This window comes from Oncorhynchus gorbuscha, linkage group LG16 (genome assembly GCF_021184085.1).
Source record: "Oncorhynchus gorbuscha isolate QuinsamMale2020 ecotype Even-year linkage group LG16, OgorEven_v1.0, whole genome shotgun sequence".
NCBI classification, from domain to species: domain Eukaryota; kingdom Metazoa; phylum Chordata; class Actinopteri; order Salmoniformes; family Salmonidae; genus Oncorhynchus; species Oncorhynchus gorbuscha.
Window position 1 is genome coordinate 74,665,764 of NC_060188.1, and position 15,701 is coordinate 74,681,464.

The following is a 15,701-nucleotide window of genomic DNA, read 5'->3' on the forward strand; positions in this document are numbered from 1 at the left end:
ATGAGAGCAGCCGCGGATTCCTCCCCACCCAATAGAGACGAAGGTCATGAGAGCGCACCTCAGCAGTGGGAGGTTGATCCCCAACCGTTGCCATCAACTGTTGTCGATGATACTCCGCTTTTAAATCCCCCATCTTTATCCCGATTTATGACTCTTCTTCCAGATGCTTTGTACAGACAACGAAAGAATCCGAGAGGAGTGTGGTATGATAACATGGTGTACAGCAAGGCCGACCATCACGACCAACAAATCTTTCGATGAGAACCACAACGGTGTATATCAGACTCAAGTAGAAGAAATCCCTAGGAATTCAGATGTCGAGGCGCACGATTTCGAAAGTCAGTGGGATCATTCTGAGTTCGATCACAGAAACTTCACTCAGAAAACGTAAGTGCGAAACCTGGGAGATAAATCACCATCATGATAGTACCAGGACATTATGTCCTATTAGCGAATGTCCCTTATACTTCAGATTGAGTTAGTGGAGAAGTCACTTTGATTTTTGTTCGACATTTGATATCAAATCAAAGGAACAAGCTTGCCTTTTATAATGTGCAAAATGTCAATATTTACAGCTGCAAGATGTATTTTTTTGGACGACCCAACGAAATTCACATAGACATTTTTGTTATAGATCTGTCATTCTCATTGAAAGTCTAAGAAGGGGTATATGTGTTCTATGTGCGCTTTTTCAATGCTTCTGGTTGTTAAATTTAGTTTTTGTGTCTTTTGCTTTCAGTTTTGTTTGCCAGCTTCAAACAGCTGAAAATATATTTTTAGTTATGGAAAGACATTTCACAGCGGTTTAGATGGTACAATGATTCTCTACACTATACATGCTTATTTTGTCACATAATCTGAAATTAAGCAAACCATTCAAATTTTAGCAACCAGGAAATGGTGAAGCGATTTCTACACCGTGCATCTTTAATTAAAAACGTTTTCTTGGTTGTTTTACATGGCAGGTGACACAGCCTTCTTGAAATTATGAATATTAATAAATGGCACAATCTGGTATATGTCATGCTGTTCAATTGTCTTATAATGTAATATAGTATAGACATATATTCCTGAATAATAACATATACATTTATGATGAGGAGTGACCATTTTAGTATGTAAATTCTGGTGGGGCAAACCAAAAATATATATTTTAAATGCATGCCATCAAAGCCACTACACAACACAACACTGAACAATACATTAATTGCACTATAACGGTGACAAACGGTGCCACAAACTGTTAGGGCTTACATAAAGCTGTCCCAACAGCAGAGCATTCTTTTCAGCACCATGGAGTGAATCTTTATCATTGCTACACCTGGCTATCAGAGGAGCCTTGTCTGTCAGGAGGAGTGGGCCACAATTCACCCAACTTATTGTGGCAAGCTTGTGAAGTCTACCAGAAACGTTTGACCCAAGTCAAACAATTTCAAGGCAATGCTGACAAATATTAATTGAGTGTATGTAAACTTCTGACCCACTGGGAATGTGATGAAAGAAATATAAGCTCAAATAAATCATTCTCTCTACAATTATTCTGACATTTCACATTCTAAATAATAAAGTGTTGATCCTAACTGGCCTCACGCAGGGAATTATTTACGCGGATTAAATGTCAGGAATTGTGAAATACTGAGTTTAAATGTAGTTGGCTAAGGTGTATGTAAACTTCCGACTTCAACTGTGTTTATATTTCTTGGAGCCCCACCTACCGTGAATGACGTGTCGGCACTGCTCATGAGTCCAGTACAACTATCTTCCTACACCTGTTTTACCTTTATATAATTCAAATTATGAGTAGGCCTGTTTATGATTTATTTATAACGCTCCCATTTCGAGCATTTGCAAACAAACATAATATAGCCAAATATGTGTAAAACTATTGCATCCTGTTAATCACATGGACTGTCAGGCCTTGCATTCATAGCAATTTATGAATTTGGGGCCATTTATGAATTGGGGCTATGAATGGTGGTAACATCCCCGGGCCCATCCTTCCGCTTCATTTTACAAGTAGCTGGGCTGCTGTCATTGGACTGAACAGATTGTACAGCTTTCTGAGTGTAGGTTACTTAAACACCATGAGGCTGCATTTATTTAACTGGGCATATGAACTCTATATAGAGAGGACTGGATTGAGACAGAAGTCCCCATCAGGACTTCAGGATATGTTTTGCTTAGCTAGTACTGTACAGCAAACGTTTGGCTTTCAATCAAAGTTATCAGAATTCAACAGATGCCGATCACACCTCTCTCCATAGAGACCAACACCTGTCATCCAGTTGCTCAATAAAAAAAAACTCAGCAGACCAAGGATGTTGTGTATTATAAACTGAGTGGTTCAAGCACTGAATGCTGATTGGCTGACAGCAGTGGTATATCAGACCGTATACCGCAGGTACGACAAAACATTTATTTTTACTACTAATTACGTTGGTAACCGGTGTATAATAGTAATAAGGCACATCAGGGATGGTAATATGTGTCCAGGCACGTTGTGTAGTGCATAAGAACAGCTCTTAGCCGGGGTTTATTGGCCATGTACCACATCTCCTCGAGTCTCATTTCTTAATTAAGGGGTGGCATGGTAGCCTAGTGGTTAGAGTGTTGGACTAGTAACCGGAAGGCAGTTAACCCACTGTTTCTAGGCCGTCATTAAAAATAAGAATTTGTTCTTAACTGACTTGCCTAGTAAAATAAAGGTTCAAAATTATACATGCTGAAATTCCATAATCATGCCATTGTAGAAAACAAAAAGTATCCAAGCACTCCTTGACTATCATTTTGGAAACAACATTCTGCTCTGAATGTTGTGTTTTTTTCTACTCACTTTTCTCTTCAAATCCTGTGATCTTCCTTCTGGTCTGAATAGTTTTTTTTGTCACCGTCTTTCTCCATTCAGATTTGAGACCATGCACCATTGGAAAAACTACTGTGCGAGAGAAGGGTCGTCGGCAGGCTACATGTTCAGTGAGTGGGGCACCAGTCTCACTTCAGAGGAGGAGCGCTTCCTAGACTGCTGAGTATGGGAACGTCCCAGTGGTGCGTAAGATGCTAGAAGAGTCCAAGACCCTTAACGTCAACTGTGTGGACTACATGGGCCAGAATGCACTGCAGTTGGCCGTGGGTAATGAGCACTTGGAAGTGACAGAACTACTGCGGAAGAAGGAGGGTCTGGCTCGTGTGGGCTATGGCCTCCTCTTGGCCATCATTAAGGGCTATGTGCGTATCGTAGAGGCTATCTTGGCCCACCCTGCATTCGGAGGTGGGCTTCGCCTCACTTTAAGCCCCCTGGAGCAGGAGCTACGAGATGGTGACTTTTATGCCTACGACGAAGACGGCACTCGTTTCTCCCATGATGTGTCCCCGGTCATCCTGGCTGCACACTGCCAGGAGCATGAGATAGTGCACACTCTGTTGATGAAGGGAGCCCGTATCGAGAAGCCCCATGACTACTTCTGTAAGTGTAGCGAGTGTCATGACAAGCAGTTCCGTGACTCGTTCAGCCACTCCCGCTCCAGGATGAATGCTTATAAAGGGCTAGCCAGCGCTGCCTACCTGTCCCTGTCTAGTGAGGACCCTGTATTCACCGCTCTGGAGCTCAGCAACGAGCTGGCTCACCTCGCCTAATCGAGACTGAGTTCAAGGTGAGAAACACAAAGACCAAGCTTGAGGATTAGAAGAAGGGGGTTCACAGTTAAATAATATTTTAATCTGTGTAATGTATTGGCTTGCTTTCTCTCTCATATGCTCTCCACCCTCTCACTAATTTAACAATATGGGCTCAAAGCTTTGTGCAGATATTTCTGAAAGAGCTGATTTCAGTCTTTTGATCACACAGACATGATTAATTGGGTAGATTATAAATCAGGTAATACACGTCCGTGCACTACACACAAATATTATTGGAGTGATGACACACTTATATTATTGGAACCGCTTTGAGAAAATTAAGATTGGGAACACACTAAAATGAGTCATTGACCTTGTGACATGTTTAGAAATTATTGCAATACCTGAGTGTACTGTATGTCAGGCTTTGCAACATATTACCCACCCTCAACATACAACGTATTCATGTAGCTTTTTCAAGATAAGTCTAATCAGGGATTTTCATATCCAACCTGTTGACTCCAGGTATTGCTGGAGCTGTTCATAAAAAATACTCCACAGGTCTGTCTAATCTATTTTATCCTGATTACTGACCTCTCCAAATATTGTGTTGAGGTTTAAAATTGATGGGAATTAATATAGACACACACAAATACAGTATCTCCTCATAAATTTTAAGAATTTATCAGACACTTTAATCCAGAGTGATTTAGAGCTGTGAGTGCATATGTTTGAATACATTTTTTATTTGTGTAGTGGTCCCCTGTGGGATTTGAACCCACAACCCTGGTGTTGCATGCTCCATGCTCTACCAACTGAGCCACACAGAACACGTAGACGCACGCCACCACACACACACAGTTCATGCTCATTATAAAGAACCACTGTGTGACAAACACAAACATTGGCATGCAAACTCGTACTGGAGAAATGGTTGCTCTGTGGTGTTCCAGGTTTCTATTCTAATATTTTACATGCAGACCAAAAAGTGAGACACTGACACAATAGCAATCCATCAAAAGTTGTGACCCCTGGAGTTTGCATCATTTTCAATCATTCTTACATACAGTAATTCTCTCTCTCTCTCTTCTCTCTGTGTAGAATGACTACAGGAAGCTATCCATGCAGTGTAAGGAATTTGTGGTGGGAGTGCTTGACTTATGCAGAGACACGGAGGAGGTGGAGGCCATTTTGAATGGGGATGTGGACCAAGCTCTGCCCGGCGATCACAGTCGACCCTGCCTCAGTCGGGTCAAACTGGCCATTAAGTACGAGGTCAAGAAGGTTAGCTGATTCACTCAAGCTGAATCAAACATATTTTTTTTCAAACGGCCATTTTAAATGTTAATCTCTCTCTGGTGTCTGTAATTGTCTTTAACAACACTCAGTAGTCTTCATTTGAAAAGCAATCAATCTCAAGGGCACAATGAGAAACACACCTTTGAGTACAAAGGTCCCGAGCCGCCAGAGTCTCCCGTCTGTCCCGAGCCGCCAGAGTCTCCCGTCTGTCCCGAGCCGCCAGAGTCTCCCGTCTGTCCCGAGCCGCCAAAGTCTCCCGTCTGTCCCGAGCCGCCAGAGTCTCCCGTCTGTCCCGAGCCGCCAGAGTCTCCCGTCTGTCCCGAGCCGCCAGAGTCTCCCGTCTGTCCCGAGCCGCCAGAGTCTCCCGTCTGTCCCGAGCCGCCAGAGTCTCCCGTCTGTCCCGAGCCGCCAGAGTCTCCCGTCTGTCCCGAGCCGCCAGAGTCTCCCGTCTGTCCCGAGCCGCCAGAGTCTCCCGTCTGTCCCGAGCCGCCAGAGTCTGTCCCGAGCCGCCAGAGTCTCCCGTCTGTCCCGAGCCGCCAGAGTCTCCCGTCTGTCCCGAGCCGCCAGAGTCTCCCGTCTGTCCCGCCAGAGTCTCCCGTCTGTCCCGAGCCGCCAGAGTCTCCCGTCTGTCCCAGAGTCTCCCGTCTGTCCCGAGCCGCCAGAGTCTCCCGTCTGTCCCGAGCCGCCAGAGTCTCCCGTCTGTCCCGAGCCGCCAGAGTCTCCCGTCTGTCCCCGCCAGAGTCCCCGTCTGTCCCGAGCCGCCAGAGTCTCCCGTCTGTCCCGAGCCGCCAGAGTCTCCCGTCTGTCCCGAGCCGCCAGAGTCTCCCGTCTGTCCCGAGCCGCCAGAGTCTCCCGTCTGTCCCGAGCCGCCAGAGTCTCCCGTCTGTCCCGAGCCGCCAGAGTCTCCCGTCTGTCCCGAGCCGCCAGAGTCTCCCGTCTGTCCCGAGCCGCCAGAGTCTCCCGTCTGTCCCGAGCCGCCAGAGTCTCCCGTCTGTCCCGAGCCGCCTGTCACGCCGGCAATGCCGGAATCGCCCTTCACTCCGGAGCTGCCGGAGTCTCCCGTCCATTCGGGACCCATGGCGAGGGTCCTCAGTCCGAGGTCAGCGGCAAGGTTTTGTCCGAGTTCAAAAGTAGAAAATATGCCGCCATCCACTTCCTTATGTCGGAAACACAGGCTTCCAGGGAGGACAATTTTGGGGCTTCGCCATATTTCATCGAAATGTACAGCTGGGTGTCATCTGTATTGCAGTAAAAGTTAACATTATGTTTCCGAATGACATCACCAAGAGGTAAAATAAAACAGAGTCCTGATGAACACCAAAATTTACAGTTGATTTGTCAGAGGACAAACCATTCAGAGACAAACTGATATCTCTCCGACAGACAAGATCTAAACCAGGCCAGAACTTGTCCGTGTAGACCAATTTGGGTTACCAATCTCTCCAAAAAAATGTGGTGATTGATGGTATCAAAAGCACCGCTAAGGTCTAGGAACACGAGGACAGATGCAGAGTGTCACGTTCTGACCTTAGTTCCTTTGTTTTGTCTTTGTTTTAGTATGGTCAGGGCGTGAGTTGGGGTGGGCAGTCTGTTTGTTTTTCTATGTTGGTTTTTGTGTTCGGCCTAGTATGGTTCTCAATCAGAGGCAGGTGTCGTTAGTTGTCTATGAGAATCATACTTAGGTAGCCTTTTACCACCTGGGTTTCGTGGGTGTTTATTTCCCTTTTAGTGTTTTGTCATTCACCTTACGGGACTGTTCGTTTGTTGTTTTTGTTCAGTGTTCATTTTGCCTCATTAAATTATGGACACTTACCACGCTGCGTTTTGGTCCTCCGATCCTTCTCGCTACTCCTCCTCAGAAGAGGAGGACGAGATCCCTTACACAGAGCCTCAGTCTGACGCTATTAAAAGGTAATTTACCACCTTCACAAGTGTAGTCTCAGTGCTATGATGGGGTCTAAAACCAGACTGAAGCATTTGGTATACATTATTTGTCTTCAGGAAGGCAGTGAGTTGTTGCGCAACAGCTTTTTCAAAAATGTTTCATTTTAAGAGGAATGGGAGATTAAGAGATATAGGCTGATCGTTTTTTTTTTTCTGGGTCAAAGTTTGGCTTTTTCAAGAGAGGCTTTATTACTGCCACTTTTAGTGAGTTTGGTACACATCCGGTGGATAGAGAGCCGTTTATTATGTTCAACACAGGAGGGCCAAGCACAGGAAGCAGCTCTTTCAGTAGTTTAGTTGGAATAGGGTCCAGTATGCAGCTTAAAGGTTCAGAGGCCCCGATTATGTTCATCAATGTGTCAAGAGATATAGTATTAAAAAACGTGAGTGTCTCCCTTGCTCATAGGTCCTGGCAGGGTTGTGCAGACTCAGGACAACTGAGCTTTGGAGGAATATGCAGATTTAAAGAGGAGTCTGTAATTTGCTTTCTAATGATCATTATCTTTTCCTCAAAGAAGTTCATGAATTTATCACTGCTGAAGTGAAAGCCATCCTCTCTTGGGGAATGCTGCTTTTTAGTTAGCTTTGCGACAGTATCAAAAATACATTTCGGATTGTTCTTATTTTCCTCAATTGAGTTGGAAAAATAGGATAATCGAGCAGCAGTGAGGGCTCTTCGATAATTCACGGTACGGTCTTTCCAAGCTAGTCGGAATAATTCCAGTTTGGTGTACCGCCATTTCCGTTCAAATTTTCTGGAAGCTTACTTCAGAGATTTGGTATTTTCTGTATACCATGGAGCTAGTTTCTTAAGACAAATATGTTTTGTTTTTAGGGGTTGAGAGATTGGACTGCATCGAATGCATTGCGCAAGAATAAATTGAGTTCCTCAGTTAGGTGGTTCACTGATTTTTGTACTCTGACATACTTGGGTAGGCAGAGGGAGTCTGGAAGGGCGTCTAGGAATCTTTGGGTTGTCAGATAATTTATAGCACAGCTTTTGATGATCCTTGGTTGGGGTCTGAGCAGATTATTTGTTGCGATTGCAAATGTAATACAATGGTGGTCCGATAGTCCAGGATTATGAGGAAAAACATTAAGATCCACAATATTTATTCCACGGGACAAAACTAGGTCCAGAGTATGACTGTGGCAGTTGGACAAAACCCACTGAGTCGATGATGTCTCCGATAGCCACTTGGAGTGGGTCTGTGGACTTTTCCATGTGAATATTAAAGTCACCGAAAATTAGAATATGTGCGGGGGATATGGTCACTAGTGCAACCAGGAGGAGAGGCCTCATTTAACACAGTAAATTCATCAGGCTTAAGCCATGTTTCAGTCAGGCCAATCTCATCAAGATTATGATCAGTGATTAGTTCATTGACTATAACTGCCTTGGAAGTGAGGGATCTAACATTAAGTAGCCCTATTTTGAGATGTGAGGTATCACAATCTCTTTCAATAATGGCAGGAATGGAGGTCTTTATTCCAGTGAGATTGCTAAGGCGAACTCCACCATGTTTAGTTTTGCCCAACCTAGGTTGAGGCACAGACACGGTCTCAATGGGGATAGCTGAGCTGACTACATTGACTGTGCTACTGGCAGACTCCACTAAGTTGGCAGGCTGGCTAACAGCCTGCTGCCTGGCCTGCACCCTATCTCACTGTGGAGCTAGGGGAGTTAGTGCCCCATCTATATTCGTAGATAAGATGAGAGAAACCCTCCAGCTAGGATGGAGTCCATCACTCTTCAACAGCCCAGGCTTGGTCCTGTTTGTGAGGGAGTCCCAGAAAGAGGGCCAATTATCTACAAATTCTATCTTTTGGGAGGGGCAGAAAACAGTTTTCAACCAGCGTTTGAGTTGTGAGACTGCTGTAGAGCTCATCACTCCCCCTAACTGGGAGGGGGCCAGAGACAGTTACTCGATGCCAAAACATATTTCTAGCTGATTTACACGCTGAAGCTATGTTGCGCTTGGTGACCTCTGACTGTTTCATTCTAACATCGTTGGTGCCGACGTGGATAACAATATCCCTATACTCTCTACACTCGCCATTTTTATCTTTAGCCAGCACCATCTTGATATTATCCATAATGTCGGTAGCCCTGCCCCCTGGTAAACAGTGTTTGATCGCTGGATGATTGGTTTTAAATCTAATACTGCGGGTAATGGAGTCGCCAATGACATGGGGTTTGCAATTTGTCAGAGCCAATGGTGGGAGGCTTCGGTGCCTCAGACCCCGTAACGGGAGTAGAGACCAGAGAAGTCTCGGCCTCTGACTCCGACTTGCTGCTTAACCTCTATGGAATCGTTCAGGACGCTAGCATCCCACCTCGCCAACAGACAGTGAAATTGCAGGGCGCCAAATTCAAAACAACAGAAAACTCATAATTAAAATTCCTCAACCATACAAGTATTTTACACCATTTTAAAGATACACTTCTCGTTAATACAACCACAGTGTCCGATTTCAAAAAGGCTTTTCGGCGAAAGCAGAACATATAATTATGCTAGGTCAGCAACTAGTCACAGAAAGCATTCAGCCATTTTGGTGTGGGGGCTGTGCTTTGGCAAAGAGGGTGGGGTTATATCCTTCCTGTTTGGCCCTGTCCTGGGGTGTCCTCGGATGGGGCCACAGTGTCTCCTGATCCCTCCTGTCTCAGCCTCCAGTATTTATGCTGCAGTAGTTTATGTGTTGGGGGGCTAGGGTCAGTTTGTTAAATCTGGAGTACTTCTCCTGTCCTATTCGGTGTCCTGTGTGAATTTAAGTGTGCTCTCTCTAATTCTCTCTTTCTTTCGGAGGACCTGAGCCCTTGGACCATGCCTCAGGACTCCCTGACATGATGACACCTTGCTGTCCCCAGTCCACCTGGACGTGCTGCTGCTCCAGTTTCAACTGTTCTGCCTTATTATTATTGGACCATGCTGGTCATTTATGAACATTTGAACATCTTCATGTTCTGTTATAATCTCCACCCGGCACAGCCAGAAGAGGACTGGCCACCCCACATAGCCTGGTTCCTCTCTAGGTTTCTTCCTAGGTTTTGGCCTTTCTAGGGAGTTTTTCCTACCCACTGTGCTTCTACACCTGCATTGCTTGCTGTTTGGGGTTTTAGGCTGGGTTTCTGTACAGATATCAGATATTTGAGATATCAGCTGATGTACGAAGGGCTATATAAATACATTTGATTTGATTTTCCAACCAAAGAGAGGTGTCACTCAAAGCAAAAATATAGATCAAATGAATCACTAACCTTTGACTATCTTCATCAGATGACACTCCAAGGACTCAATGTTACACAATACATGTATGTTTTGTTCGATCAAGTTCATATTTATATACAAAAACCTTTACATTGGCGCCATGTTCAGAAATACCTCCAAAACATCCAGAGAAATTGCAGAGAGCCACATCAAATAACATAAATACTCATCATAAACTTTGATGAAAGATACATGTTTTACATAGAATTAAAGAAACGAGTTCTTAATGCAACCGCTGTGACAGATTTCAAAAAAGCTTTACGGCAAAAACACAATATTCAATAATCTGAGAACAGCGTTCAGCCACAAAAGCAAGCCATACAGTTACCTGCCAAATTGTGGAGTCAACAAAAGTCATAAATAGCATTATAAATCTTCACTTACCTTTGCTGATGTTCATCGGTATGCACTCCCAGGACTCCCACAATACATTTTTGTTTTGTTCAATTACGTCCATATTTATGTCCAAATACCTCCGTTCTGTTAGCGCGTGACCACATGACCGCACAGTAAACAACTGATTGGCCTCAGCCTAGTCCACTTGTTGAAACAGCTCTTATTCGACACCCTTCCATAATAGAAGACTCAAACAACTTTCTAAAGACTGTTGACATCTACTGGATGCCTTGGGAAGTGCAATCTGGCCCCATAGACACAGCATATTGGATAGGCAATCACTTAAATTAAACTACAAACCTCAGATTTTCCACTTCCTGGTTAGATTTGTCTCAGGTTTTTGCCTGCCAAATGAGTTCTGTTATACTCACAGACACCATTCAAACAGTTTTAGAAACTTCAGAGTGTTTTCTATCCAATACTACTATTAATGTGCATATATTAGCATCTGGGACAGAGCAGTGCAGCTTGGTTGGGTTGTGTATCGGAGGACGCATGACTCAGCCTTCGTCTCTCCCGAGCCCATACGGGAGTTGTAGCGATGAGACAAGATAGTAGCTACTAACAATTGGATACCATGAAATTGGGGAGAAAAAGGGGTAAAAATTGAAATAAAAAAATGTAAAAAATAAGCAGGGTTGGGTAGGTTACTTTATAAATGTAATCCGTTACTAGTTACCCGTCCAAAATTGAAATCAGTAACAACATTTTTGGATTACCCAAACTCAGTAACGTAATCTAATTACATTCCATTACTTTTAGATTACTTTCCCCTTAAGAGACATTAGAAGAAGACAAACATGTATGTTACCAATTGAACGACATCTATAGCAGGATAAATCAATGTTAAAGTTTACATAGCGGGCCATATATGGATGTTACATTTTACTTAATGGGTTGGTTATGTAGGCTTCTTCTAACCCATCGCTGTCTACAACATATCATATGATTAAATTATATCTGTACATTAAATTCAGAATTCCAGTCATTCCAATAAATGTGTTACCCTTTGATTTTCAAGAATTGAACTTGGAAGTATAAATATGGAAGTATAGATTAGCCAAATTGTTTTACCTGAGCATAACCCCAAAACTAAGGACATATTAATCAGCCCTACTCTGTTGTTTATGAGTTTGTTGTCATGGAGGACTGATTGGGCTCATTGATTCGAGTTGAAAAATAAATAAGCTTGTTTTTTTCAGAGTTCCCAGTTGTCTTGAACTCACTGAAGTCTTGAGCTTTCACAGTTCCGAGTTTCCAGATATTTGAATGTGACAGAAGTCATGCTGCATGGCCAATGTTGAATGTTTATCCTTTTCAGCTTGGAAAAGAGAGCGTTAAACACAGATTTAAATCACACACCTACTCCACTGAATAGCAGGCTAGTGAATGATTTGCAATGAATGCTTACAGTTAGCCACTGATTCCTTACAAACCACTCATTGTTGAATTTGATTTCCAACTTGTTGTGTAATGTTTATTTCCAATGGCCGATGAGCACCATTTGGTTTTATCTATAATTTCTCTTCATATGACAAGGGTTGAAAAGGATTTGCCAGTAGATTGTCAACTTGATTCATGATGACTGCTTGACTAGCTAAGTTTTGAAAGTATGATTATGTTGACATGATCAGTCCAATCAAAGCTACAGTAGATATAACGTGATTCAACAATTTTATCTGTGGCCAATGACCTTGAGCCTTCTTGGATGGGCACTTCTAATGTAACACTATGGCAGCACCCAAGGGGCTTGAATTTTCAAGCACTGCCCATAGGTTTTGCGTTGACATAGTGTCCCCATGAGTGACAGAACACTGAGCCAATCACGGCGCAACTAGAGAACATTACCCACCCCTACGCTCTGTATTTTCCACTAGCTGCCCCACCACCACAGAAAGAACTGAGATAGGCTGAAACACCTGTATTTTGCAGCTGCCTTAGTCAAGAAAGCAAAATAGAGACCATGTTTGTATGCAGCTTTATTAAGTCAGTGATTTTATTTGTATGAAAACTGATACACTGGGGCAAAAAAGTATTTAGTCAGCCACCAATTGTGCAAGTTCTCCCACTTAAAGATGAGAGCCCTGTAATTTATCATAGGTATACTTCAACTATGACAGACAAAATTAGAAAAAAATCCAGAAAATCACATTCTAGGATTTTTTATTAATTTATTTGCAAATTATGGTGGAAAATAAATATTTGGTCAATGACAAAAGTTTATCTCAATACTTTGTTATATACCCTTTGTTGGCAATGACCGAGGTCAAACGTTTTCTGTAAGTCTTCACAAGGTTTTCACACACTGTTGCTGGTATTTTGGCCCATTCCTCCATGCAGATCTCTAGAGCAGTGATGTTTTGGGGCTGTTGCTGGGCAACACAGACTTTCAACTCCCTCCAAAGATTTTCTATGGGGTTGAGATCTGGAGACTGGCTAGGCCACTCCAGGACCTTGAAATGCTTCTTATGAAGCCACTCCTTTGTTGCCCGGGCGGTGTGTTTGGGATCATTGTCATGCTGAAAGACCCAGCCACGTTTCATCTTCAATGCCCTTGCTGATGGAAGGAGGTTTTCACTCAAAATCTCACGATACATGGCCCCATTCATTCTTTCCTTTACACAGATCAGTCGTGCTGGTCCCTTTGCAGAAAAACAGCCCCAAAGCATGATGTTTCCACCCCCATGCTTAACAGTAGGTATGGTGTTCTTTGGATGCAACTCAGCATTCTTTGTCCTCCAAACACAACGAGTTGAGTTTTTACCAAAAAGTTATATTTTTGTTTCATCTGACCATATGATATTCTCCCAATCTTCTTCTGGATCATCCAAATGCTCTCTAGCAAACTTCAGACGGGCCTAGACATGTACTGGCTTAAGCAGGGGGACATGTCTGGCACTGTAGGATTTGAGTCCCTGGCGGCGTAGTGTGTTACTGACGGTAGGCTTTGTTACTTTGGTCCCAGCTCTCTGCAGGTCGTTCACTAGGTCCCCCTGTGTGGTTGTGAGATTTTTGCTCACCGTTCTTGTGATAATTTTGACCCCACGGGTTGAGATCTTGCGTGGAGCCCCAGATCGAGGGAGATTATCAGTGGTCTTGTATGTCTTCCATTTCCTAATAATTGCTCCCACAGTTGATTTCTTCAAACCAAGCTGCTTACCTATTGCAGATTCAGTGTTCCCAGCCTGGTGCAGGTCTACAATTTTGTTTCTGGTGTCCAGCTCTTTGGTCTTGGCCATAGTGGAGTTTGGAGTGTGACTGTTTGAGGTTGTGGACAGGTGTCTTTTATACTGATAACTAGTTCAAACAGGTGCCATTAATACAGGTAAAGAGTGGAGGACAGAGGAGCCTCTTAAAGAAGAAGTTACAGGTCTGTGAGAGCCAGAAATCTTGCTTGTTTGTAGGTGACCAAATACTTATTTTCCACCATAATTTGCAAATAATTTCATTAAAAATCCTACAATGTGATTTTCTGGTTTTTTTCTTCTCATTTTGTCTGTCATAGTTGAAGTGTACCTATGATGAAAATTACAGGCCTCTCATCACAATTGGTGGCTGACTAAATAATTTTTTGCCCCACTGCATGTGACTGTATTAGTGCAGAAATAACACGCAAAACAGGCAACAACAAAAAAATATAATAACATACAGTATGAGTCAAAAGTTTGGACACACCTACCCATTCCAGGGTTTTTATTAATTTGTACTATTTTCTACATTTTAGAATAATATTGAAGACATCAAAACTGTCAAATAACATACATGGAATCAAGTAGTAACCAAAAAAGTGTTAAACAAGTCAAAATATATTTTATATTCTTCAAAGTAGCCACCCTTTGCCTTGATGACAACTTTACACACTCTTAGCATTCTTTCAACCAGCTTCATGAGGTAGTCACCTGGAATGCATTTCAAATAACAGGCATGCCTTGTTAAAAGTTCATTTGTGGAATTTCTTTCCATCTTTATGTGTTTGAGCCAATCAGTTGTGTTGTGACAATGTAGGGGTGGCATACAGATGATAGCCCTATTTGGTAAAATACCAAGTCCATATTATGGCAAGAACAGCTCAAATTACCAAAGAGAAATAGCAGTCATTACTTTAAGACAAGAAGGTCAGTCAATGCGGAAAATGTATTTGACAGTTTCTTCAAGTGCAGTCCCCAAAACCATCAAGCGCTATGATGAAACTGGCTGTCATGAGGACCGCCACAGGAAAGGAAGACCCAGAGTTACCTCTGCTGCAGAGGATAAGTTCATTAGAGTTACCAGACTCAGAAATTGCAGGCCAAATAAATGCTTCACAGAGTTAGTAACAGACACATCTCAACATCAACTGTTCAGAGGAGGCTGTTTAAATCAGGCCTTCATGGTCAAATTGCTGCAAAGAAACCACCATTAAAGGACACCAATAAGAAGATACTTGTTTGGGCCAAGAAACACGAGCAATGGACATTAGACCGGTGGAAATCTGTCCTTTGGTCTGATGAGTTCAAATGTGTGGTTCCCACCGTGAAGCATAGAGGAGGAGGTGTGATGGTGTGGGGGTGCTTTTCTGGTGACACTGTCAGTGATTTATTTAGAATTCAAGGCACACTTAACCAGCATGGCAACCACAGCATTCTGCAGCAATACGCCATCCCATCTGGTTTGCGCTTAGTGGGACAAACATTTGTTTTTCAACAGGACAATGACCCAACACACCTCCAGGCTGTGTAAGGGCTATTTGACCAAGAAGGAGAATGATGGATTGCTGCATCAGATGATCTGGCCTCCACAATTGTAACGCTTGAAGAGTGATGGGTGTGGAGTCAGGTGCAGAAAGCAGAGGATTCGGGAAAATGCTTTATTCTCCGTACAGTAACAGCGCACAAACAGGTGACGCCCGAAACAGAGGCGTAAAACACTCCAACAATGTACTAACTGGTACATACACTGTACAGCGGCAATCCCAACAAAAAAACAGGAACACTCCTTGACAAAACAGCAATTAAGCCTGCACAAACACAGGCAGGCTAATTGAACTTAAATAATCCCAACCCCAAAAAACCCAACAAGGAACAGGTGAAACCAATTAGACTAAACAAAACGAAAAGGGGAAAAAGGGATCGGTAGCAGTTAGTAGACGGGCAACGACGACCGCCACCCGAACCGGAAGGGGAGCCAACTTCGGTGATA

At 43.3% G+C, this 15,701-nt stretch overlaps 2 pseudogenes; both read left to right on the plus strand.

Annotated features, from left to right (window-relative positions):
• On the plus strand, positions 1-5,113 carry LOC123999822 (annotated as a pseudogene).
• Positions 5,114-5,990: 877 nt separating this feature from the next.
• Positions 5,991-15,701, plus strand: part of LOC123999823 — a 14,968-nt pseudogene continuing 5,257 nt past the window's right edge.